Source organism: Symphalangus syndactylus, chromosome 15, assembly GCF_028878055.3.
Source record: "Symphalangus syndactylus isolate Jambi chromosome 15, NHGRI_mSymSyn1-v2.1_pri, whole genome shotgun sequence".
Lineage (NCBI taxonomy): Eukaryota > Metazoa > Chordata > Mammalia > Primates > Hylobatidae > Symphalangus > Symphalangus syndactylus.
Genome location: NC_072437.2, coordinates 99806411 through 99830442, shown reverse-complemented (window position 1 = coordinate 99830442; position 24032 = coordinate 99806411). Strand labels below are relative to the sequence as shown.

Genomic DNA, 24032 nt, shown 5'->3' with positions numbered 1-24032 from the left:
TGAATAGTGGTGCTTCTCTGAGTTATAAAGAACTAGCTAGACAAGTTTAAAAGGCATGATTTCTTTTCGTATGATTTTAGTCGATTCTGCTGAAAGTGGGGTAAGAAATGTCATAGGAAAGAGTCACACTGAAAACCCACTCTACTTTTTTCCTTCTTATTAAACATGTGCTGTCATTTCCTAAGGGCAATTAGGATAAGCAAAAGTTTATTCATCTTAAAGTTAGCTTCCAAAAGCATTGGTCTGCATTCAGTGGTTTGGTAAACATATTCAAGTTCAACTACCTACATCGACCACAATGTTAAAAATGTGATCATTTTTCCTCTGCATTTTTCCCTAGACGATGAGCTGTTATTATTTTACTTTTATAATGAATGAAGTGCCTTTGGATGTCAGTTATCTAATTAACAAATCATTCAATAGTTAATTGCCAAGATAAGAACAAAGGAAAATGTAAAAACAAGACATATCATCTCCTTCTCCAAATGAGAAACTCAATAAAATATGGTTGGTTTAATGGATTCCAGGAGGAGAAAAATATAAACCAATAAAAAATTAATTTTATTCTCTTTTTAAAATTGTTTTGGGATTATCGTATGGACGCAATTATAAACAACTGGGACAGTTCAGTTCTTAAATATATTTGCATGTAAACAGGAGGAAAAAATTATACTAGGGTTATTTGTATCTTAATGAAGAGAGCAGAGAATGACATTAAAACCTCATGATAACCTTTTTCTGGATGCCTCAGTTTATAATAAGTTTCCTTTGAAGGGAAAGGACTGGATTTGTAGGCCTAACTTTAAGTACTCAGACTGGAGGCAAAACTGGGAAGTGGAGGTGAGGAAAAAAGGATGATGTTATGGGTTATTTGTTGCTGAATAATAATTCACTTCAAAGCATATGACTTAAATAACAGTCATTTTATTGTCTTTTATAACTTTTGTGAGTTGCGAATTCAGGAAGGGTTTAGCTGGGTGCTACTGTCTTGGAATCTCTCCTCTGATTGTAACCAGACAGTGGTTGGAGCAACAAAAGTACAAGGGTTGGGGGTGGAGGAGAGTAGGCTGAGGGTGAGGTGGGTGGCTGCACGGTGGCCGGGCATGTCTCACTCAGGATGCAGCTTCAGTGCTTCCCCTTGCTATCTTTTCACTTAACTAGAAAAATAAAAACAAGTCAAATCAAGCTGGGCACAAAAGGAATAGGGGCAAAAGAGGTGAAATCACATCAAGTTTGGGCTTCCTCACCACATGGCAGTTTCAGGGCAGTTGGACACTTGCTTGGTGGCTCAGGACTCAATGCCTATGTTCCAGTGAGGGAGATGAGCTTCATCATTTATAACCTAGCCTCAGAAATCACTCTGTGTAATTTCTACCATGCTCTGTGGTTACCAGTCAGTCACAAATCTGCCCAGACTTAAGAGGAAGTAGAATTCATGTCTTGATGGAGAAGTGCCAAATTTCTGGAAAACCTTAGGACGCAATTCTTATGCAACTGCAATATGCAAGAATAGTAGGAAATACCTTACAGCCAGTTTTGGAAATTACAGTATTCCATAGGTGGCCAGGTAAATCTTGGAAACAACCAGGTATTCCTTCAGTAGGTAAGGGATAAATTGTGGTACATCAAACAATGGAATATCACTTAATACTGAAAAGAAATGGACTATCAAGCCATGAAAAGACATGGAAGAATCTTAAATATATATTACTAAGTGACAGAAGCTAATCTGAAAAGGTAATGCTCTGTAATATTTCAACTATATGACCTTCTGGAAAAGATAAAACTGTGGAGACAGTAAGAAGATCAGTGGTTGTTACGGGCTGAAGGGAGCGGGAGGGATAAATAGTGTAGGGGTCAAAGAGCCCTCTGAAGTTTCACTAAAAAATCAACTCACCGAAGGTAGATTAATTGGAAAAAAGACATACAAATTTGTTTACTTTCACACAGGAGACACAGTGATTACTCCAACCCCCCACTGGGGTGCAGAAGCTTATACACCATCTTGAAGTTACAGAAAAGCAGAATGAGTCCACAAGAATACCTCCTGGTCCTAAGGTTTTCCAAGAAATCTTAGGATCCTGGCAAAGCAAACTATGTGAGTAGGGACACGAGGAATTCTGTTGAGGGGCAATGCATGATTCCTAGGGAGAATTCAATGGGCTTGAAGAGAATACAGTTGTCTGGGACAAAATCTGTTGGGTTCACAGAGTGGACAATGGTTTGTGATAAAAGTCTGTGCAGGTGTGTTGACAGACTTCAATCTTTTTTCCTGGAATCTAGGTTCAGTTAATGAAAACTCAGGGAAGGAGCCAGAGGTCATTGTTTTCTTCTTTGGCAGGTTCGGACTTTAAGCAGATAAGGGAACAAGATAATCCTAGGTTTTGGGAAAGAAAGTGGGGCAGAAGAGGTGGTGGGAAGGTCAGAGAGACATTAAAGCTTCTTAAGTTCAGCATGTCAAAATGCCATATTTTGGGATATTGGTTTCTGATCCCCAACTATAGGCAGAGCACAGAAAATTTTTGTGGCAGTGAAAGTGCTCTGTATGATACTATAACAGTGGACACATGCCATTACACATTTGTCCAAATTCATAGAATGTACAACACCAAGAGTGAAAGCTAATGTACACCAGGACTTTGCGTGATTATGATGTGTCCAATGTAGGTTCATTGTCATTTATTACACTCTGATAGGGGATTTTGATAATGAGGGGGCTATGCGTGTGTAGGTACAGGGGTATATGGAGAAAATCGTGGTACTTCTAACTTTGCTTTGAACCTGAAACTGCTCTTAAAAATAAAATCTTTAAAAAAGAAAGCAATGGTGTGCGCTGCCTGTGCCTACCCTCCCCATTCGGCCAGGCACACCCATCTGCGCATCACCTCTTCTGCCCCTATATTCCTTTTGAGCCCAACTTGATTTGACTTGTTATTATTCTTCCAGTTAAGAATTTTGAATCTGATGTAGAATTTGCTGCTTCTGACTCCTCGATTTGAACCCTTCCTAAACTGGGCATCAACTCCCAGTTTGGTTTCTGGCTAACCCCTTTCTTCAAGCATTTTGCATGAGCTCCTGGCATCTTAGCTCCTGTTCTAAAGGATCTCTCCTTTCTCCTGCACTGGCAGGTAAGTCCCTGTTGCCCCATGAGTGACAAAGGAGATTCAGCTTGGTCAGGACTGGGGACTTGGAGAAGACCACATCAGCTTGGTCAGGACTGGGGAATCATATTTTAGCATGTGCATTTTGTATCAACCGGATCTTTGAAGAGTTAGTGAGGAGAAAGCTGAAAAAAAAAAAAAAAAGACAGAAGTTGGGTTTGTGCATAAAAGCTTAGACCTGTAAGAACATTAAAGATCATCTCATCCAGCCCGTAGGTAAGAGAATTGAGGCTCAGAGAGATGTACTGATTTCTTCACTAACATTAGTACCAGGCACTTGAATTAAGGTCTCCTCGTTTCTGTGTAGGCACACATAGAAAAAGTTCTGCAAGCACCAAACACATAGTCACTAGCAACACACTTTTGCTTTATTCTTCCTTAGAAGAAACTGTTAGTGAGCATTCAAATACTTTTGTTAACATTTCTTTTTAATCTTCTAAGAAAATAATACTCTTGGTATTTAAAATACAAGGCCTATTTAGGTACTTTGAAATGATGGGAACAGAATGTTTCCTTTTGGGCCAACTCTACCAGGCATTCAGGAACACCTGTTTATTTCAACCTCTCATCCTTGGGTCCATCTGTCTACTCTCAGATTTGGTTAGCACCTGAGGTTTGACAGAGATCAGTTGGGATCAACATTGGTGATGAATCCTCACCCTGCCACTATCTTGGGCAAATTTGCTTCTGAGCTGCAGCCAACATTTGGGACCCCTTTGAGAGTCAAGTTTTGGTCAGATTGTCCTCTAGCATCCCCGAAATCACAAGGTTCAGCTAGTGGGGAAAGGTGGGTAAAGAGCAGGCTGACAGAGGATTCTAGAACTTCCTTTCCTGCTCCCAGGCTTTCAAAGCAGAGATAAATAAGAGTAGAGATGGCCAAATGAGTCCAAGGTAACATCTGATTTGCTTTCCTCAGGAGATTCAATGAGATGATGTGTCACATGTAAACGTTGAGAAGTTAAACACTAGTTAGTTATTGGAGTGGCTGCAGGCTGTAATGGCATGCCATTTAAATTCAGAGCTAAGTCCAATTTTAGTGACATCACCTAATGGCTGAGTGAGCTTGGCAATTCAGTTTTCTTTATTGAATTTTAGGTTCCTGGTCTATAAAATGAGACCATACCTGGGCTGAATTGTGTGCTCCCCACATTGACATGCTGAAGTCCTAACCCCCAGTACCTCAGAATGTGACTGTATTTAGAAACATGGCCCTTAAGGAGATAGTTGAGGTAAAATGAGGTCATAGAGTGGGCTCTAATCCAACATGACTGGTGTCCTTACAAGAAAAACAGATTAGGACACTGATAAGCACCGTGAGAAGATACTGGCAAAAAATAGCCACCTTTAAGCCAAGGAGAGAGGTCGTAGAAGAAACCACTGTGCCGCCATCTTGATTTTGGACTTCTGACCTCCAGAGTTATGAGAAAATAAATTTCTGTTGTTTAAGCCCCCCAGCCTGTGGTACTTTATTATGGCACTTTGTTATGGCCCTAACTGCCCTAACAATGGAAAGATTAAAAAAAGAACTTAAATCACTATCTAAATATAAAACTATCAGTAAAACACTAATGGTAGTTACTATCCCTAAACTTTAAGAGATTGAAGGAGTTTGAGACTTGGGGAATTGGGCAGAGCTAAAAAGTGCACAGCTATGGAAATTTCTCTAGGCCTCTGGGAATCAATGTGTTGAGAGGGTGTTTCTTGACTTGGGCTCATCTAATAGCAAGATGCGATGGAAACTGACTTGCTATGTTTGGCCAGGCTGTGTCAAGAAACCCAGGCAGAAGAAAACAAGGAAACTCTTTGTACTTCATGTTTATATTAATGATTGTTGTTCAGCCCAGAAGGGGAATTTTGCCACTTCCTTTTCACTGGGAATTCCCAACTATAGCTGAGTTGGTGGCAAATTTCTAAGAAAACGTTTTAGCCATGAAACAAAAGTGTTATTCTTTAGGAAAAGGAAATCACCTTGGGTTTTGTAAGGGGCAGAATAACTGCACTGAATTCTAGATGTTCATTTTTATTTGTGTTGGATGGGAGTAATCTTTCTAGCCTATACTTTTCAACTCAATGTCTATTTAGTCAACCTCTTGGAGAACTGAGCACTGCCCTGGCAGAACATTATAGGGTGGGTGGAATGCACAGAAAGCCACGAGCCCTTGCTTTGCAGCTGGTACAACATAACTGGTGTTAGACAGGCTGACAGCAGCCAGGCAGTCATGCATCGAGGGAGTTTGGAAGGTAATAGAAAAGCATGTAAGGTTAAGCAAGGAAAGAGAGTTCTGCACTTTTGTCTTTTGGTCTGAGAAGACATCTTCTTAGCATCTGTGTAGAGGAGTCAGTAATTTTCTATTCAAAAGACATGGAATCCATTATCTAAGGTTTCACAGCAGTTTTTAATTTAGTAACCTCCTCTTCCTTCTCTACTTCCCCTCTTCCTAAGCCATGTTATATTTTCTTTGCACAAATTTTCATGAGCTCTGCCTTCATCAAGGGAATTGTAATGAGAACCCTCAAAACAAGGATTATCACCTTGGAGGCTGAGTATGAAAAGAATACATTTTCAAGTAACTTCTGCTTGACGTCTCAATTTGTAATTCGGTTTTTTAAAAATAAATAAATAAACCTAGAAGGATTGAAGCACTTTGTTTGGTAGAAATGAGCAATGCAAAAATTATAGTGAATCAGAGTATTTTATCATCAGTAGAGTGCCTTGATCAACCTAACATGAAGGTAATTCATAACCACAAATGGTTCCTTTTAATGAGATTAATTGTGTTGCTATTTGGGGGGTGGAAGCTGCAGCATCTGAAATTCAGGATAGGTAATGATGGTAAACATTACTGAAGAAACGATTATCCTGGAGGATTTGTCAGGGCATTTCATTTCTATCACTTTACAGAAGCAATCATTTCATTAGGAATTTTTATCACTAATTTGATTTTTAAAAAATGAATCCTTTAGAAAAAGATGAATTAAAAGTGCTTTCATAGAAGAAGGCGTGGACTCAAATGGCTTTAAAAAAATGAGTTCCTAAGTTGTAACTCGTGGAGGCGAAGGCAAGGTGAAATATGTAAATAAATTAGGCTGAGGAGAGAGTAGCAGTGGTCCAGGCCTTGAAGAGATTTAAGCCAGACCTTCAAAAGGCTGGATGCCACTTCTCTATTGTACTTGACAGTGCCTGAGGCAAATACTATTCCTGCTCAGGATCTACGGCCATCATTTCCCCCTTCTCTTTCCTCCTGTTTCTCTTCCCACAAGGTGGAAGAACAGTCTGGTTATTGACATTTGTGGCTTTGGAAGACGTGCTGTATTCTGCAGTCCATGCACTGAATGCCTGGACCCATTAGAGATCTTCCGGGAGTTCCAAGGGTTGCTGACCCTCCTTTAAATGACTTCGAAAGAGCAGGCTGCAGCTCTAGGCCTGCCAAACAGTGGCACTGCAGCAGGTGTAGCCGCTAGGTGTGGGTCAGTGCTGGTGTTTTTCTTTTGGATTCCTGTTAGCAGGGAAGTCTATTTGAGCTTTGGTAGTTGTGTGCAGAAGGAATATTAGCATTGGGTTAACCCAGATAAGTTTTTGCGTGGATAAAGGGATGCTTTATTATTTATTTTTTAAAAAATCGTTTATTTCCATAAGTTTTGGGGGAACAGGTTGTATTTGGTTACATGAGTAAGTTCTTCAGTGGTGATTTGTGGGATTTTGGTGCACCCATCACATGACCAGTATGCACTGAATTCAGTTTATAGTCTTCTATCTGTCACCCTCCTTCCATCCTTTCCCTCTAGTCCCCAAAGTACATTGTATCATTTGTAGGCCTTTGCATCCTCATAGCTTATCTCCCATTTATGAGTGAGAACACACAATATTTGGTTTTCCATTGCTGAGTTACTTCACTTAGAATCATAGTTTCCAATTCCAACCAGGTTGCTGCAAATGCCTTTAATTTGTTCTTTTTTATGGCCGAGTAGTATGCCATCATACTATATACCATATTTTATACCATATATACCATATATACCATACTATATACCATAGTGTCTTTATGCACTCGTTGATTGATGGGCATTTGGGCTGGTTCCATATTTTTACAATTGCGAATTGTGCTGCTATAAACATGCACATGCAAGTATCTTTTTTGTATAATGCCTTCTTTTCCTCTGGGTAGATACCCAGTAGTGGGATTGCTGGATCAAATGGTAGTTCTACTTTTAGTTCTTTAAGGAATCTACACACTGTTTTCCTTAATGGTTGTACTAGTTTGCATTCCCACCAGCAGTGTAGAAGTGGATGCTTTATCAAAGACTTGCTTGTATCTTCCCTAGTATACAGCCTCCTAACACATCTTCTAGGGAGCAGGAAGGAAGGAAGCAGATGTGTAAATCCTGTTATAAGCACCTGCTTTAAGCACTGGGGTATAACTTTTCCATGGAAGACTGGGAGGCCTGTGCAGAAAGTGGGGACAAATTAATGAGTTGGAGATTAAATAACCAGCTTTCTGTACAACATGCTGAGGGGCTATTAACTTATTTTTCTTTTTTTAAAACTCTTACTATGAAATAAATATATGTCTATTTTATAATATTGAAGAAATGACGATAAACAAAACTGAGCAAGTAAGAGTGAACTGAACACTTTTCACCTGAAGATGACTACTGTTAATATGCCAGGATCGTCCTTCTGCGCTCTTTTCTTTGCTTATACATCTACACACACAGCAAACACAGATTTACCAAATGTGATAGTTTTATTATAACTATTGTCATTTTTAATGATTGCATAGTAGTTCTTTTAAAGATGGTACCAACGTTTTTTAAGCAAGATTTTATTGCCAGACATCTCAATTGTTTCTGGATTTCTCCTAGTGTAAACCACATTGTCCTGAACACTTTTGTAAATAATTATGCATATACATCCATGACCATTTTCTCAGCATAAATTCCTAAGGAAAATTGAGAACTTCTGATACATATTGCCAAATTGCCACCCTGAAGAGTTTACGAATTCAAAACATGTTTACTAACTGAGCAGTCAGTTTATGTCCAGGGTTGGCTATTAAATGGGGACATCCAGCTGTGAAGAAGGAAACACAATGTCTTCATAGCAATAGCCATTAAATATGTAAACACAGCGGGTTTGAATGTCACACAAGGGGAAGACCAGGAGCCACTGGAGATCCTGGGGGAAGAACCACTTCAGAGTCCCCCAGCAGCATGTGGACGGGCCTGTGTCCCGGGGTCCTGGCCAGTGCCTTCCACTATTGTTTCGCTGCATTTTATATCGAAGTAAATAAAAATGAGATACTGGACTGCATATTTATACATGCGTACAGCCCAAGCAAAAGGCACAATATACCCTTTTATGATCTCTGTCCTACTTTGGATTCAGTCTTAAGAGATCTCGTTCAGAGATTTAAATTTAATCAATGGAATCAAACCTGGTGAGGAGACAGCTTCTCAGGCTACAAGGCTGGCTGGTGCTGTCTTCTCTCACCACTGTGAGGGGGCCTGGTTTCCTTCTGGACCGAATTACTCACTTGCACATCTGTGGGGGGATCATCCTTCTTTTGATCTCTTCTCTCTGGGAACATAATGAATTCACTGTATTTTATTTTTTCTCTTTCTCATCCTCCTCCCCCCCACCTCCCACTTTTCCCATCCCCCCTCCCCCACTCCTCAAAGTATCTGTTTCTTTTTCTATATCATGAGCAAGTTGATGGGGGGTGACCCATACTCGAGTTTCTGGGTTCAGTAAATGCTCAGTAGATTGTTGACTAATTTACCGAGTGCCTGAATGATGTCACCCGACCCTTTTACTGCTACCTGGAATCATTAGCGGCATTAGTTAGGACTCTGGGTTTACAATATAGAATGCAAACTTGCTTAAAGGGGCTATTTTTGGTCGTATAAATAATAAGCCGATCTATTTAAATTTCCTTAAGTCCTTATTGCCATTAAACTCTTCCTTTATTGTCACCTTTGATGTAAGGGAAAGACTGTCACTGCATTAGCAGTATAACAGCCTTGGATGTCAGGTTAGGGATGAGGGCTTAGGGTTTTATGTAAGGAAAGCCCCAAGTGGTAGAGAGGTGGAGAAGCCACTCATTCCTGCTGCAGGCTGATGGTGGGAAGGAGCGAAGGGACTGAGTGGGGAGAAGGAAACTCCCATGCACAGGCCTGAGAGGGGTGGGTGTGTTAGGCAGGTTGAGGAAAGTGCTGAGGATGATGATTTTCTGTCTGATACCACATGAGGCTGCAGGGGCTGCAGGGAGACCCCCCTGGTTCAGAAGGTCTCAGGGAGAATGTAGCAAAGGCTCAGTGTTCAGCAAGAGCTTGGGGAGGCCTTGGCAGTGCAAGGTGGGGGTCACCAGGGTGCACGCAGAGAGAGGCTGGTGCATGGGCTACACACTGCTGCATGGGGCTGCAGGGCCTGAAGCTGTGACTTTTGCAGAATAAGCAGTGATCAGGCAGACCAAGGACACCCTGCCAGAAGCCAGAGGAGCTCTGGAACTCCAGGAACCTCTGTACTCCAGAGCCACAAGGCCATGAGAGTTCACTTTCCACTGTTCAACCCAATATAGGAGAAATTGAGCAATTATCCCGGATTAGAGAAAACCAAGTACGTATTCTCCCCACTAAAACCATATAAAATTTACATTTTCTTTGTATTTGAGTTGTAGCACGAACAATATTGCAACTCTGTTAGGCTAGTTTATACATAAAGGGGAATTTACTGATTCACAGAATCCAAAAGGTTGTAGAGGATGTAGCGGTTGTAAGTTATAAGAAGGTGCAGGCTCACCTGGAGGCAGGGGCTCTGCTTTCTGTCTTCACTAACCTCTGCTTCGTGCTGCATCTCAGCTTCTTTCTTTCTCATTACTGACCAGTTCCTTCATCTGGGGAAATTTTATACTCTATATTTCAACCATTAGAGGAAGAGCGACTTCCCTCAAGTTTATTTGTTTATTTTGGCCTCAAGTTCAAACTCTCAGGGAATGATTATATTGGCTGTGTTGCAGTCAGGTGTCTTACTCTTGCACATCTGTGAGAAGATCATCCGTGTTTTGATCATTCTTCTCTCTGGGAACATAATGAATTCATTGTGTTTCCTTTTTTGTCCTTCTCCTTCCTCTCCTCCCCCTCCCCAACCCTCATCCTCAATGTATCTCTTTCTTTTCCTGTATCATGAACAACTTGATGAGGGGTGACCCATACTTTAGTTCCTGGGTTCAGTAAATGTTCAGAACAATCAGTTGTAGCCTGGGGATGGAATTTGCCACAACTCCTTCCCTCTTGGGTCAATTGCCTACTCCTGAACCAACAAACTATGGTCAGTGTGGTCAGGGGTTTAGGGATACAAGGTGGTTCATGGTGTCCATGTGACTGAGGGAGAGTTCCCAAGAGAAAGGTTGAGTGAGGGTATCTCAGTCAGTCTGGACTGCCATAACAGATTACCATACATTGGGCAGCTTAAACAACAAACATTTATTTCTCACAGTTCTAAAGGATAGGAAGTCGTAGATAAGGGTGCTGGTAGGTTCTGGTGAGGGCCTTCTTCCTGGTTTGCAGATAGCCATCTTCTTGCTATATCCTCATGTGTCAAGGGGAGAGAGAGAGAGAGAGAACTCTTCTCTTCTAAGTGTACTAATCCCATAATCAGGGTTCCATCCCTGTGACCTAATCACCTCAAAAAGGCCCACCTCCAAGTACCATTGCAATAGGGATTAGGGATTCAACATATGAATTTTAGGGAGACACAAACATTCAGTTAATAGCATTTGGTGATGTTAAAAGCAAGTCCCAGTAATATACAACATGACATCAATCCTCTGCCAGGACATTCAGGACGCCCCAGGACATTCGGGTTTCTTAGGATTGTAGGGGAGGAAAAGGTTCATGGCTGAGGTTGCTATAACAAAAGGCAGATTAACAAAATGAAACCATACAAATTTATTTTACATTTTATTTTTTGAGATGGAGTTCGTTCTTGTTGTCCAGGCTGGAGTGCAATGGCGAGATCTCGGCTCACTGCAACCTCCACCTCCCATGTTCAAGCGATTCTCCTACCTCAGCTTCCTGAGTAGCTACAGGCATGTGCCACGACATCCGGCTAATTTTGTATTTTTAGTAGAGATGAGGTTTCTCCATGTTGGTCAGGCTTGTCTTTAACTCCCGACCTCAGGTGATCTGCCCGCCTCAGCCTCCCAAAGTGCTGGGATTACAGGCGTCAGCCACTGTGCCTGGCCACAAATTTATTTTTTATGATTTTATGTGACATGGGAACCTTCATAAAGAAATGAAGACCCGAAGAAACAGGTCAACTTGTGTATTTTCATGCGTAGGCTTGCTGAAGAGTGGTCAGTCATGGAGAAGTATGATTGGAGGAGAAAAGAATATGATCTAATAGTAAAAGCCAGGGGAATCTTAGCAAGCCCTGTTTTTTCTGATTCTTCTTTGTGTCTCTGTGTCTTTGGCTCCTTTCCCTTGGGTATAGGGAGGGCTTCTCTTGAATGACAGTCTTATGACCTTCCTTAGGGAAGAAGGATGAAGGCATGGTAGGAAGAGCCTTCCTGCTTCTGTTTTCTCAAGTGCTGATGCGCCATCTTTTTGGGTAATGTGTTTTAAATCCTATCAGGAGTGACGGAATGGTGAGTGGCTTACTCAGAGAAGTCCACAGTAATCCTACCAGTCTCCAAGATGGCCCCAATGGTACTTCACACATGTAGTTTTATGCCAGGCTGAATCCAAGCTGGCGTGTGTGATTAATCGAAATCGAGCACAGTTGAGCTGGTGGCAGGTGGCTTCCAGGGCAGGTCTTAGGGGGCTTTGTGGTTTCCATTTGCTTTTACAGGTCCCTTACTCTTGTTGTGAGCACAGTCAAGCAGCCCTGCGAGGGGCTCATGTGGAGAGGAACCGTGGCCTTCTACTGACAGCCAGCAGCCCCTTGCCAGTCATGCGAGTGGGCCATCTTGGAGCAGACCCTCTGATTAAGGCTTCAGTTAATTGCAGCTTTGGCTAACACCTGACTGCAATTTCATGAACAGCTTTTTCAAGCCAAACTACCCAGCCAAGTAGCTCCCAAATTCCTGACCCAGAGAAACAAGTTGTCAAAGATGAGAAATATTTACTGTTGTTTTAAGCTTCTAAGTTTTGGGTAATTTATTATGCATGGTTAAATTAATTTTCGTACATTCCCAAATCAGGCAAGTCAGGGTAAACTTTCTCACCTTTAAGTAGCCATGCATAGTGCCCATCTAATGTGACTCAAATAGAGAGGAAATGGGCAGAAACTTCTACATTCTTTTCTTTGGATCCCACAGGTATTCTTTTAAAAAGATAAAGAAGAAAGAATACAGGAAAAAAGAACCTCTGATGTGTATTTTACCTAGTTTGCTAATATCACTGGAACTCTAAGAAAGGAAATGTCATAGCATAGCACATTGAAGAAAAAAAAGACACTAAAAAGTATTCAGAATATCTGAATTTTCATCCCAACTCTCGGCCAAGTCATTAAGCTTTTTCTGCTCCAACCTTCCTGGGTTACTAAAGGATCACATGAGATAATGAACACGGAAGCTCTCTAAAACTTTTAACACCTTGCAAATATCACTTCCTCATTGTTAGAATCATGAGGACAAAGGGTGTGAATGTGGGTTAGAACTGGAAACTGGGAGGAAGAAATAAGAGAAAACCTGTTCATTTCCTTCTCTAATAAAAATAATAAGTTTCCTGATAATAGAAAAATACTTTTAGTCAATGTTGAATATTACCTTAATATTGTTTGGGAACATTTCTGTGTGTAGGAAACCTTGAAATAAGATCTCCATTCGGCCCATGAATTACAGAGTTGCTAATAAGCAGATTCCTAATAATTCTGTCTCTAGGCATTCTCCTGACATCCCACAGCTGTGCGATTGCAGGGGGTTCTGAGAGTTGCAGCTCCCGCTAGGGCTGTGCCACCCACTGATCTATAACCTGCTGGAAGGTGTTATCTGTATCAGTCTTCTCATAGAGACTCCATACCTCAGCAGGTATATTTCATGAGTGAAGGTATAACTGATGAATCTTCTAATTTTATAGTCTGGAATGGGATGATAAAATGCTAGATTTATAGATGTTGTTTCATTGTGTACAACACTCACGTTTCTTATTCCCATCTGGTGTGAAGAAAAGAAATTTGCTTTCCCTTTATCATGTCATGCTGTTAAATGTACGTTGCTTAAGATCTTGAGGAGTGGAACCATAGCTATCCACCAGCATAAAAGATGTGGTGCTGTGGGCGATACTTTAATGCACGCAGAGCTTAACCAAAGGCATTTTATTGCCATTGCAGTTATTTTTTATTTTGGAAGGGGAAGATAACCTTTATGTCCCAGTTTATTAACAAAACCTGCCCTCAAATTAGGATGAGCTGTTTTAGATATGCAGTTGTCTGTCGATTCTTCCCCAAATTTCATGCTACTAAATGTGCAGACTGCTCCATTGTTGTAGAGCATTAGAAATTCTGCCCAAGGAGTGCATTTTCAATTGTAGCCTTATCAGGTGACCTTCCTATGGCCGTGCAAAATGGCTTCTTACAGATTTTAAGGCATTGAAAATAGAAGCTTCTCTCTTCTAAAACCAGAACCAAAAGTTCCTGCCTGTACCTGACAGAGGCTGCCCTTTCTGACTTTCCAAATCCCATATAAATAACATGTCCCCATGTATGCTCTTATATTGAGCATGCTCCCATTAATGTGTCACTTCTCTTATGGAAGAGCAATTAGGCATTCATCTCATTAAGATAGAAGAGAAACATAAAAATATGAGCGTCACAAAGGAGATGAGAGAGTAAAAATACAAGAAAAAGAATGTGTCTGTGTTATTCAAAATCATGACATTCAAATAATACTAGTCTTTTTATAAGGCCTTGGGGAAAAAAAAGGAGGAGAAGGCAATGCAAAAGGAATTTCTAAAAGAAATTTGTGAAGGAGTGATATCTATCACAGAGCAGATCCTCTTTTAAGGATTGGCAAACATAAATATTTAAATAGGCAAAAAATTACTCATTTTTTTTTTTATTTTTTATGGTTTTTTCTGAGACAGAGTCTCTCACTGTCATCCAGGCTGGAGTGCAGTGGCACAATCTGGGCTCATTGCATCCTCCAGCTCCCATGTTCAAGTGATTCTCCTGCCTCAGCCTCTTGAGCTGCTGGGATTACAGCCCGCCACCACACCTGGCTATTTTTTATTTTTGTATTTTTAGTACAGATGGGGTTTCAGCATGTTGGCCAGGCTGGTCTCAAACTCCTGACCTCAAGTATCCACCCACCTTGGCCTCTCAAAGTGTTGGAATTACAGGCATGAGCCACCACGCCCAGCCCATCTTATTTTTAATACACCACGAAATATGTTCTTTGTATCTATGTATATATATGTTTATGTATTATGATAAATAATGTCTTCATTACAGAGAGAAATTGAAGCGCCTGTTTCTTAATTACATTAGGAAAGAATCTGGTTTCCCTTGAATATTGGTGTATATTTCCCTTGAATATTGGTGTATATTTACCTTCGACCAAAAATATTTACCTATTAATTACAAAAGACTTTTGAAAGATCTCAAAATGATGATAGGAAGAGGAAAATAAATGTGTAGTAGAGAGATGTAAGGAAGAAAAATAATAATGGCTAAGGCTGGCAGTTATTCAGCACTTATTTTGTGCCAGGCACATTTATGTATTTATGCGTTATCTCATTTAATACAAATGGTCTTATTTCAATGTCACTACTATTTTCACAGCGTTCCAATTGGATAGACAGAGAAACAGACACTCGTGATTAAGATGCTTGATGAATAATGATAAAATGAACTGGGTGAAATGATAGTGACTTGGGAGACAGAGGGGACTGCAGGGTCAGAGGAGGCTTCTTTTGGGAGGTGACATTTGGAGAGAGTGACTGGGGAGAGAATGGCATGAAATGGGGTTGGGCTGGACATTGAATAAGTAGCCTGCCTCTTCCTCAGATGGTGAACATCTTTCCATCTATAAAAGCAAGGCTATGCATTTTACTGGCTGCATAATGTTCTACTTAATAGTTGTGACATGACTTCTTATCTCTTATTTTTGAGCACTTAATTCCATGTTTTGCTGCTATAAACAGTGCTATAGGGAACTGCCATGTTCACACATCCTGAGCCCTCTGGATTATTTCCCTTAGACAAATCCCCAGAAGTAAGATTTTGGAGTCAAAGCGCACAGGCCTTTACCATTTTACCCCACAATTCTATACAGCCCTATGTGACTTGCCATGGCAGTGGCAGGACTGAAACCCAAGTCTGTTTGACACAAGCCAAGGTTCCGACCACTAGAAGCCTCCTGTAACCCCATCGGGAACCCCTACACTTTACCTTTAAAGAGAAGCCCCTTCTCTTTACCTTTAAATATTTGCCAACCTAGAAATTTAGGAATTTTACAAGCTCTTATCAGTTCTCTTTCCACATGTTCAATACTGAAGTTATTATCTTCTTCAACAACCAAAAATAAAAAAAAAAAAATCCCACCTCCTGTTTTGTATTCTTGTTTATTTCATTGTTATCACCATCCTCCTGGTCACTGAGACTGGGGATCTTACTGGATTGTCCCCCTTTTTCTGTTTTCTTTTCTTTCTTTCTTTCTTGCTTTTTTTTTTTTTTTTTTTTTTTTTTTTTTGAGACAGAGTCTTGCTCTGTCACCTAGGCTGGAGTGCAGTGTCACGATCTTGGCTCACTGCAACCTCTGCCTCCCAGGTTCAAGCAATTCTCCTGCCTCAGCCTCCCAAGTAGCTGCCATTACAGGCACACACCACCACACCCAGCTAATTTTTGTATTTTTAATAGAGACGGAGTTTCACTATGTTGGTCAGGCTGGTCTCGAACTCCTGACCTGAGGTGATCCTCCTGCCTTGGCCTCCCAAAGTGCTGGGATTATACACGTGAGCCACTGTGCCTGGCCTGTCCCCTCCTTTTCACCAACCACATCCCATCAGCCATCACATCTTTTCCACTCTACCTCCTCTTTCTGGGATCTGACCCTCCCCTCCAGCTGCACCACCACCCACTCCCTGCTGGTCCTTTCCTCTTTCATATATTCTACCTTCAATGTTTCTTGGAGTCTAGTATTGCCACCCTTCACAGTGGCTCTGAGGGATCTTTGTAAGAGGAAATATATGGAAAAGATCATGTGAAACCCCAGGTTAAACTCTTGGCATGCTCTTTGCTACCACAATCTGTACACTATCAAGAGGACAATGCCGTCACGTGGTGTGCGGGTCCCCCACAATCTGGCCCATCTGCCTTCAACCTCCCTGTCTCACTCCTTCCATGACAACCCCTGCAGTACTGCCAGTCCCCAGGGGGTCTAGGCTGTGCTTGTTTTCTGATTTTGCTCTGCCTGGTGCATCTTTCCTTCTTTAAGGTCTTATTTTCTCCTATGTGATGTCTTCACTAGCCTCCAGGGTCATTGCCTGGCACCTTGCCCTGTATTAGTCAGTTCTTGCATTGCTATAAAATAATACTTGAGACTGGGTAATTTATAAAGGAATGGGGTTTATTGGCTCACAGTTCTGCAGGCTGTACAGGAAGCATGGTAGCATCTGCTTGTGGGAGGCCTCAGGGAGGAAGGCAAAGTGGGAGCAGGCATCTTGCATGGCAGGAGCAGGACCAAGAGACAGCAAGGTGGGAGGTACCACACATTTCGAAACAACCGAATCTCACAAGAACTCACTATCGCGACTACAGCACCAAGTGGGGACGGTGCTAAACCATGAGAAACTGGCCCCGTGATCCAGTCACCTCTGGCCCCACCTCCCACATTGGGGATTATAATTTGAGATGGGATTTGGGTGGGGACACAGATCCAAGCCATCTCACCCCCTTCATGCCTCGTGCACAGCTCCATCAGGGCAACATGAGAGAAATTTTCTTTCCTGGAGGCCAAATGGCAAACCTGAGTCTGGGTGGTGTATAGAAGAAATACATTGGAATTCTCTTAGTAAATGTATCAGGTGGGGGTAACAAAAGTACCTGCAGTATGAGGTGGTTGTGACAGAATGCATGTAAAGCCCTTAGATCCATGCCTGGCTCACCACAAGCACTCCGTTTGTGCTAATTATTGTGGTTGTCATTGTTATTATCCATTCAAAAAGCATTTCTGGTCCAATGGATATTGTAATAAGAGAAAAGCACAAATTTACAGTGAGCTAATGAGTGAGTAACAAAAAGATGTAGAATAAAAGGAGGGCTGTTTCTTTCCCAAAGGATATCAAATGGTGCTGCTGTGCCTTAATATAGAAATGATACTTAGGTGTCGGAGATGATAGAATAATAATAATTATCCTTATTGTGATGATGATGATAGTAATAATAATAATAATAAGCCTGATAGTTATTCAGTGCTTCCTTTGTACAAGGCTTTATCAGACTAAGTACTTTGTATGAATTATTTCATTTAATTTCCACAAAACCTCTCAGGGCAAGCATTTTTATCTCCTTTTGACAGACAAAAACCTTTGAAACAGAGGAAGGTCAATTTCCTTGCCCAAGCTTCTACAGTTGGAAAATTGTGGGACCAGGGTTTGAACAAGGTGTAATTCATTGTGATTTCACTAAGACCTGGACACGCCTATGCTTGATCTTGGATTTAACCCTCTGTTGGAACTTTATCCTCAGTTTGCCTGTGCAAAGATCCTCCCCTTTGAAGGCTGACAAAAGACACCCTCAACTCACATCTCCTAGTTGATGAGAATCAGAAATCATCTCCTGCGTGATCATCCACGTGCAAATTGAAAAATGCTTTCGAATATGATAGCGACAAATAAAGAACTTGCCAGAATTCAAAGATCAGCTGCCTGTGGGCTTTAAAATTCCTTTGTGATTTGGGACCCTATATTTGCTTTGGAGTGGACTTGTGTAGGTAGAGGGGGAAGATGTGGAAGTGTCCTCTTTGCAGGCTTTGCATTCAGTAGGTGCTGAGTAAAGGAAAAATGGGGAGTGAAGCCTATATTTTAGAGGTGTTATTCAGTAGCATTAAAAAGACCCAGGACATTGGGAACACCATGTTGATGCTTAATAATATGTCTACATGTTAATATATTATTAAGACTTTATAGTCTATTTCCAAAAGACTATAAAGTGTGCTATAGTGGAAACAGAGTAAAAAGGAAAAAAAAACTTACATATTGCAATGTCAGTTTTCACTCTTCTCTATACTCATTAACTTTTTCTATTATTAATGAACTGAGTAATTGATAATGCAGCTTCTACAGTTTGTATGCCTATCACAGACATGCTTGGGAAATATATCTGCTCTCTACTGTCTATCATTGGAAAGTCAAGTTTCCCCAATAAATTGTCCTTGGACACATATCGGTTCTTGAGAATTGTGGAATCTCATCTCTCTTCAAATCTCACTCGAATAATGTTCCCACAGTTGGATTAGCACGGAACCCCACAGCTGGTCAGTGAGGATATGTGTGCTTAAAAGGAGCTTTTAATTTTGACCTTGAAGTCAAAATAATAATGTCATTTCATTTAGATAATTTAGATCTCTTTTGCTGAATCCATCCAAGATCTTTTTATTCACTAGAGTCCCTGAGTAACTGGAGACCAGTGTTTAATGAGAGTGGAGATGGAGTGAGGTGCTGGCATTGGGAACAGGTGCATAAACAACTGTCTGCTATAGCAGAAGGAGTTAATTCGTTTGGAAAGTGTGAATGAGGTGCTGGGCATTTGGACTTTTCTATTTTTTGGTTCTTGCAAATAATGCTGCTTTATACATTCCTTACATTTCTTTTGGTAGATATTTTTGTTGGGTTTATACCTACAAGTAGAATTACTAGGTCATAGAGCAGGTATATGCTGAGCTTTAGAAGATACTGCCAAACAGTTTTCTAAATTCCTTGTACCCATTTAAATGCACCAACGATGATTCCGGTTGTTTCTCATCCTCGCAACACTTGGTATTTTCTTTTTCGCTTTTGCCATTTGCCATTAATTTTGCCAGTGCTTTTATCTTATTAATTGCTATTTCGTCGATAACTAGTGAGGTTGCTCACCTTTTCAAATGCTTACCGACCACTTGGATGTCATATTTTATGAAATGTTTGAATACATCTTCTGACCATTATTGACAAATTGGGCTCTGGGTCTTTTTCTCACTGTTTTTTAGGAGCTGTTTATAGTTTGTAGATATGAATCCTTTGCCAGGCATATGGATTAAAAATAACTTTGCCCTGGGTAGGGCTTGTCTTTTTATTTTCTTAGTAATGTTTTTTGATTAACAGAAGTTCCCAATTTTATGAAATAGAATTTATTGATTTTTTGTTTGCAATCTACTTAGAATAAATTGTTATATATGTCATGAGATAAAAATAACATTCTTTTTTCACTTTCAGTTTTGAAGCATATTTTCTCTAGTTATAGCATTGCAGATTGGCAGTTCCCCCCACCCTGCCCCCTTTCAACACTTTAAAAATGTCATTTCGTCATCTCTTGAACAGAGTTTCAGTTGAAAAGTCAGCCATTGGTCTTATTATTGCTCTTTGAATGAACCATTCCTCACTGACTTCAGTTTTCAGCAGTTTTACTCTGATGTGCCTAGGTGTGGTTTTCTTTGTATTTATATTGCTTGACATTGGTAGAGCCTCTAGAATCTTTCCGTGTCTGTGGTTTTATGTCTTTTGTCAGTTTTGCAAAATTCATAGTCTGTCTTCACATACTGCTTCTGACACATTATTTCTTTCCTCTCTTTTGGAGACTAACACTTGTCAGATTTTTTTAAATGGTGTCTTGTATATCTCTTGTAGTCTTTTCAATTATGGCCTTTTTTGTACTTGCAATTGCTTATTTCTCTCTGTGATTTCAGCTGGATATTTTCTATTGGTCCATTTCCAGTTCACTAATTCTTTCTTGTACCATGTTTAACCTGTTGTTTAACACATCCATCAATTTTTTTAATTTAGGTTATTTTATTTTTGATTTCCATAATTCCCATTTGATTCTTTTTATGCATTATAGCTATCTGGTGAAGTTCACCATCTCACCATCTGTTTACTTGAATAATAATCACAGGCATTCTAAAATCCATGTTTGATAACTCAAATTTCTGGGCACTTAACAGTGTTGTTATTGTTTTCAACCTCCGCTGGGTTTTGGTCATTTATTCTTTTTGCATATCTGGACATTTTTCTGTGGGTTCCTCTTCCCCTTAGTTTTTGGTTATTTTATTTTCTTGCATACTTAGGGTTTTTAAAAATAAGTCTTTTGTCTACTAGAAACGTATTTGTTTCCTCATCAGTGGAAATGTAAGTATGTAATTACAATCTCCACTCTGCTTCACTCAGGCTTTCTCCCTTTGTATCTGTCTGCTATTAGTCAAACACAAATTTACTTTGTCCCACAAACTCTAAGGTTACACCTCAAACTCTAAGAGTTTGAACATTTCTCTTTAGCTTTGAGATGAAGTAGGTGAACTACCTCCTATTTCTCCCTAGGGGTGGAGAAGGAAAATGTCACAACACTTGAACAGCATTTTCCAATGAAATTCTCTTTTCAAGCTCAAACTCCCTTCTTGGCCTTAATAAACACCTTTATAAATAGTTTATCACCTCAGTTTGGAATGAAAGTGTAATGGTACTTATTGTCTTGGGGCCTCAGTTGAAAGAGACAAAAGTTCCCTTTTGATAACTGGTTATAATTTGTAATAATATCATCATTTTTCTTGATATAAAAACATGAATATTAATTTAAAATGCTTGATTTTTAACTGTTTAAAATTGCAATCAATCCATAAAAATTAGAAAAATTGTTGGTCTGTGTGTACCCATGAAGCAGGTAGCCCACAGCTTACTGAAAGTTCGAAAAATAATGCTCTAAATTTTTTGTCATTGGACATAATCACACAATTTACCTGCTAAGAATCAAAACTACTTAATTTTTGACCCATTGTGGTCATCTGCTTTTGGATGTATTGAATTTATGATATCCAGATGACATCAATATCTAATAGTAATAGGCAGTTAGAATTATGGGTCTAGACCTCAGAGATTAGAATATTATGAATATATAGAAGAAACTATAGAAATTACTGAGGTGCTTAGGTAAAGGATGGTGAATGAAAACAAAATGGAAGCCAGAATATGTAAGACTCAGGTGAAAGTAAGCTGATGGCCTTAGGACTTTAGTTATGATGAAGAAGACTTATTCCTCCAGGGGTTCCTTTATCCTGATGTATACAAATAACTTTATGTTTGTGTACCCTTATCATTCTGGTTGTAATCTTTAAGTCCATGTCCAAGACTTTCTAGACCTCCCCCTCCCCTCTGCATGTGTGTGTGTGTGTGCATGTGTGTGTGTATACATTTACATATGTATGTGTGTGTATGTGTAGTTTGGCTGTGTGGCCCCACCCAAATCCCATGTCGAATTGCAGCTCCAAATGTTGGGTGGCGACCTGGTGGGAGGTGATTGGATTTCCCCCTTGCTGTTCTTGTGATAGATAGTGAATTCTCATGAGATACGGTGATTTAAAAGTTTGTAGCACTTCCCCCTTTGTGCACGCACTCTCTCTCTCTCTCTCTCCTGCTCTGCCATGGTAAGACGTGCTTGTGCTTGCTACCCCTTTGCCTTCTGCCATGATTGTAAGTTTCCTGAGGCCTCCTAGCCGTGCTTCCTGTATAGCCTGTGGAACTGTGAGTCAATTAAAAACCTATTTTCTTCATAAATTACCCAATCTCAGATAGTTCTTTGTAGAAATGTGAGAATGGACAAATACACACACACACACACACACACACACACACTTAAAACCAAAGAAGAGCAGAGTTGGAGTTAGTTTAAACCTATTTGTATGTGTGTATGTGCGTGTGTGTGTGTGCCTGTGTGTGTATGCATATGTGTACATGTGTGTGCATGTGTGTATACATGCGTGTGTATGTGAAGTGGCAGTGTCCTGACCCTGTGGCTCCTGATAACGATGACGTAGTGATAGAACAATGATGATGATTGTGGAATATAAAAGACATTTTGGCTAAACTAAGCCCTTTTTGCTTCCTGCAGAGGCAAATTTCTGCATCTTCTTTTGCCCGTCACCCTTGCTAATGTCTCATGTATCTTAAACTATCATCACTTCGGCATTCTATCATGGCAACATGCCATTAGCATCCTGTTCCATAGCACTCTTGGAGCATCTTGATTGCCCTGTGAATTGACCCAGCAATTATGGCCAAATGCCTTAGGAATGGTCCTGTATATTATAAACACGTCAATGTGCATGCTGATGTGCTAATGCTAAAATTACACTTTCTCGCTTTCAGTAGCTTCCAGAAAGTCACTTACAAAGAGATGCTTCCTGGTCTAAGGTGGAACTCCTCAATCACCAGTCCCTGCAACATCTGGGGCCCTGGGAGCTAGAAAGATTGGAGCCCGGAGGAATGATATCCTTGCCTTGGTCTTAGATTTTGCTAATTCTGTGAGAGACATTAGCACAACATTATTAGAATCCTCCAAGATCCTTCTACCCATTGAATTAACACTATTTATGTCAGCAGATTCCTTTAGTATAAAGGATTCTATGATAAAGGCTTTCACTTGCCGCAGATGCAGGGTGACCACTCACATATACTTAAAGGGTTACAGTGCAGAAATAAAGAAGAGTCAAAAATCCCCATCTCCACCTTTCACTCCCCATTGATATGATGGTCCCAGCTCCCTGCAAATTGACTACTTGTCCTCTCTCTGATGACATCAGTATCACTCAAGCACTGTCAACACTTCAGTTTGGTAGTGTCTGTGGGCTAGAGTATGTCTTGGGAGTTTAAGGAAATAAGAGGTCAAATCCAAAAGGAATACTCCTTTTTGCTAGAGACTGATATATTTTGGAAAGCATGTAGGAGAGTTCACTGGAGTCTTTGCCTAGAGTTTCAGAATTTCAATAAAAAATATTCCTTTTTTTTTATACCACTGGTGGTATTTCTCTACTACATACTTGATTCTTGTCAGTGGTGGAAACACCCAATGGCTGCCCTAGCACTACATATGTCCATGGAGCCGGTGAGGCTGTTCAGTTAATTCTGTGTTTGCAGCTTTGACAATGTTATGCAGGGAGAGACTGAATTTCTCTGGACTGTATATTTTTCTTTTTTTTAAAACAAAAGACAGTGAAAGCATGAGAGAACAAAGAGATAGATTCTGTCTCTCTTTTGTTCACACATTCATTCATCAAACATTTAATGAGTGGGTAGGCAGTATGTGAATAAGATACAGATCAGTCCACCAAAACTTCGTAGCAGAGTAAGAGAGGCCCATAAACAATGGACTTTTACATATTAGGGCAAATCTGTAGTGGGACTATTACAGTCTGCCAAAGATCGCACTTTCAGGAATACATTCTGCTTAGGAAGGCATTTGGGTCTCCCCAAAGAAGAAATTAATTTGGCTAGCCCTTGAACAATGAAACAATGAGTATAATTTGATCCAGTGGGGTTGCAAGAAAGCAAAAAAAAAAAGAGGAATAAGTGAAGGTTTATGCATGTTTAAGGAATTGTGGACACGGATTTTGCTATACAGACTGTATGGGCGACAGAGACTTTCAGTGGGTGGAAGGTGAGAGCATGTGGCACAGGTCATTAAGGACACTGAACACCATGCTAAAGTGTTTGAGAAAATGGAAAGTAAAGTGATATTTTTTTTCTCTTAAGTTTGAAAACAATATGACAGACACAAATGCTATAAACCAAGATCATTCCTTAAAAGACAATAATTCTTGGTTGGATAATCTCCTAATGAAAAATAAAGAAAATGAAATAATGTATCACATTGTCTGTCTCCAGTGCACCATGGGATCCTAGAGTAAGGCT

At 40.3% G+C, this 24032-nt stretch overlaps 1 long non-coding RNA gene across 1 annotated transcript in view; it reads right to left on the bottom strand.

The window, feature by feature from the left end:
• Window positions 1-910: 910 nt before the first annotated feature.
• The window catches only part of LOC129463534 (uncharacterized), a 257111-nt gene continuing 233989 nt past the window's right edge, over window positions 911-24032 (bottom strand). Inside the window, exons 3-4 of the long non-coding RNA XR_008651213.2 lie at window positions 8597-8739; window positions 911-3286 (exon numbers count right to left, since the gene is read on the bottom strand). This is a non-coding gene — a long non-coding RNA (uncharacterized lncRNA). The remainder of the gene's footprint in view (window positions 3287-8596; window positions 8740-24032) is intronic.